Source organism: Oncorhynchus masou, chromosome 18 (genome assembly GCF_036934945.1).
Source record: "Oncorhynchus masou masou isolate Uvic2021 chromosome 18, UVic_Omas_1.1, whole genome shotgun sequence".
NCBI classification, from domain to species: Eukaryota; Metazoa; Chordata; class Actinopteri; order Salmoniformes; family Salmonidae; genus Oncorhynchus; species Oncorhynchus masou.
This window is the reverse complement of record NC_088229.1, coordinates 11,122,258-11,126,305: the sequence shown is the minus strand read 5'-3', so window position 1 is coordinate 11,126,305 and position 4,048 is coordinate 11,122,258.

The following is a 4,048-nucleotide window of genomic DNA, read 5'->3' as shown; positions in this document are numbered from 1 at the left end:
TGGGCGGTCTTCCGTCCAAACTCTACTTAGTACATGGGTACACCAAAACGATAACATTTCTACAGCCTATCTGAGAGATTACGTATGTATTTAAATCAAACATTGAAACAGCACCAAATACAGTGCAAGGGGTTTGATAGAGTTTAGCTTGAAAGACTATTCAATTTAACTGACGATAAAACCACATACAGTACATTATGTTCCTAAAGAAGCAGTCAAATCTTTCTTGCTTTATTTTTAGGTTAATGCTTAAATGTACGCCTTGACAACTGTGATTTAGAAATGTTTTTTATTAACCTCTTACTACTCAGAACATTCATAGAAGGATGGTAGACTGCAGCGATAGCTCAGAGGTCTAAACGCTGGATGGCTGGATGAATGAACTATTGGAAAAAGTCAGAGGGACTGATGTAGTATTTGGGCTTTTGTAAAGTTTTTGCATTATGTTTTATACACTGGTCTTAGACTATACCTTCGAACACCAAAACCTTAGGTGGCTCCATTGCTAGTAAAGAGTGTTACACTGTATCAACAAAATGTGTTTTTGCATCATCGTAGTCCATAGGAATTATGTAAATGAAATGACATACAATTGACTAATTTTCTTGTCCTTGCCAACATACAGTGTTCCAGATGTACTGTAACTACTTTAGGTATCATCGGTTCTCTCCCTTTAATATGTGATTCTGTCTGTTTTTATTCTTTTTTTTTTAACAAGAGCCTTGAAGCTGTTCTATATACAGTAGACCGATGGGGGCCAAAGACTCCATTTTAGTATATTGTACACCAAGTGGTATAGAATACAAGTATATACACTTTATCCAAACGCAATGTAATAGACCAATTTATCTCCGGGCATAAAGCTAGCATTATTCACAAGCAAAGGTGCTTGGTCTGACTTTGGTATTAATTTGTAGTACTGTATCCTGTGACCAAACGAGTCACTCTGCTTATTCAGTCGTCTCCGTCACCTCTGGAGCTCAGAAATGATGAATATAACAGTGAGAGACAGTGCCACTCTGTTAGACAGGAATTTGGTGCTGAAGTACAATAATACTTCACAAGTGCTTTTGATTACCCAAGGTTCATTTGTATGCAGCGAGGGATGGAAGGTTTTTATTAAAATGTAAATTAAAGGGATTTTCCAGTTGCTCATTTTTATATTTTGACATGACAAAGTTCTGTATATGTGGATCTACTGTATTGGTGTTTACATAATGTACATAGCCACCGTTCGCTGAGCTCCGTGTCACTGTGGCATTGTTACGTCACTGTGGCATTGTTACGTCACTGTGGCATTGTTACGTCACTGTGGCATTGTTACGTCACTGTGGCATTGTTACGTCACTGTGGCATTGTTACGTCACTGTAGCATTGTTACGCCACTGCCTGCTTTTGATTTTCATGTTAAGACACTGGATGTCATGTACACTAACTGTAAAGGTGACAGCTCCATGAATGATATGGGGAGGGAAAGTCACCTCAGGAGCCACATGACACCTATGGATTCTTGGACTCATCTGTTTTATAGATCACTGCATTATTAGAACATTCTATAGATTCACCTCTGAACTTGGAAACGGTTTGCTGTATGTCCAATGGTAGTGCCGTGAACATGTTACAATTATTCACATGTGATTGTTTTGACACTGTTATACTACTACATAATGTTGATTGTTACATAGTATTTATCAGTTGTATATGTTCAAATGGTGGGTTTGCTTTTAGAGAGAAGTGTCAATTAACAAAGCTGCTTTGTGGAAAATAAATACCATTGGTTTACAATAAGTTTAATTGTTAGAAAAATGAAAATAACTTTTCATAATAGCTCTTTTCAACGAATGAAACAGTTTGTTTACATCATACCAGTTAAGAGGTGCTGTTTTCTTTCTAGCAAAAACATACATTTTTGCCATTGTCAAGAGTGGCACTGGGGCTAAAACAATATCCTACATAGTGTGGGAGGACTGCACCTAAAAAGGCTGGAGACTCATAAGTAATCGAAGAGCATGTATGTATATGTCCTGACCAAAAGATGAGTCAGTGGTAGGGTTCACTTGACGTTGCAGCACAGCAAGATTCTCAGTAGACGGGGGACATGGGATGTCTGGAACAATGACCCCATTGTCAGTGTTTCCAGATTATCCTCCTGATAAAGCAGGTCCTCCACCTGAATCTGAAATGCTCAAAATAAACAAATCTGTATTTGTGACGATAAATGTAAAGGAACCTAATCTCTGTGGTTGTGTAGGATCTCTGTGTTAGGCTAACAACCATATAAATAGAATGAATATAATGGGCTTGAATTGCCAGGGTTAGAGGTTCCATTCTATTTCTATGTAACAGCCACTCTATGACATCAGCAGCCATGGAGATAGAACGTGTGTCATCTCTATGATGGCATCTCTATGATGTCAATTTACCAATATTACGACCAGGAATACGACTTACTCGAAGTGGATCCTTTGTTCGTACCTCCACCCTGGTCATAGGATCTAATCCCAGAGGCCGACCCAAAACAACATGGTCGCCGCAGGAGAGGCAGACAGGGCGGCCTACAGGTCAGGCGAGCACACCATCCACCACTTCTGATTATATTACTCGCCAATGTCCAATCTCTAGACAACAAGATGGACGAAATTAGGGTACAAGTTGCCTTCCAGAGACACATCAGAGATTGTAACATTGAGGTTTCACGGAAACATGGCTCACTTGGGATATGTTTTCAGAGTCGGTACAGCCACCAGGTTTCTTCATGCCTCGCATGAAACATCTCTCTGGTAACAAGAAGGGTGAGGGTGTATGCCTTATGATTAACAACGCATAACAACATACAGGAAGTCATTTTGTTCACCTGACCTAGAATTCCTTACAATCAAATGCCGACCGCAATATCTCCCAAGAGAATACGCTTCGATTATAGTCACAGCCGTGTATATCCCCCCCAAGCAGATACCTCGACGGCCCTGAAAGAACTTCACTGGACTCTATGTATACTGGAAACCATATATCCTGAGGCTGAATTTATTGTAGCTGGGGATTTTAACAAAGCTAATCTGAGATCAAGGCTTCCTAATTTCTATCAGCATATCGAATGCGCTACACAAGCTGGTAGCATTCTGGACCATTGCTACTCTAAATTCTGCGATGCATACAAAGCCCTCCCCGCCCCCCTTCGGGCAAATCTGACCATGATTCCATTTTGTTGCTCCAATCTTATAGGCAGGAACTAAAACAGGAAGCTCTCATGCTCAGGATTATCCAATGCTGGTCTGACCAATCGGATTCCATGCCTCAAGATTGCTTCGATCACGTGGACTGGGATATGTTCCAGGGCAGCCTCAGACAATAACATTGGCATATACGCTGACTCGGTCAGCGAGTTTATTTGCAAGTGCATTGGAGAGCCGTTGTACCCACTGTGGCTATTAAAACCTTCCCTAACCAGAAATCGTGGATTGATGGCAGCATTCACGCAACACTGAAAGCGTGAACCACCGCTTTTAATCAAGGAAAGGCGACGAAACATGACGAATACAAACAGTGTAGTTATTCCCTCTGCAAGGCAATCAAAACAAGCAAAGCGTCAGTTTAGAGACAAAGTAGAGTCGCAATTCAACGTCTCAAACACGAGACGTATGTAGCAGGGTCTACAGATAATCACGGATTATAATACAACCCTGTCGCGGACATCGACGTCTTGCTCCCTTTGAGGACAATACCGTGCCACTGACACAGCCCGCTACCAAAGCCTGTGAGCTCTCCTTCTCCGTGGCCAACGTGAGTAAAACATTTAAACATGTTAACCCTCGCAAAGCTGCTGGCCCAGACGGCATCCCCAGCCGTGTCCTCATAGCATGAACAGACCAGCTGGCTGGTGTGTTTACGGACAAATTCAATCTATCCCTGTCAATAATCTGCTGTCCCCACATGCTTCAAGATGACCACCAATGTTCCTGTACCCAAGAAAGCTAAGGTAACTGAACTAAATGATTATCGCCCCATTGCAAGGATCATATCACCTCCTCCCTACCTGATACCCTAGACA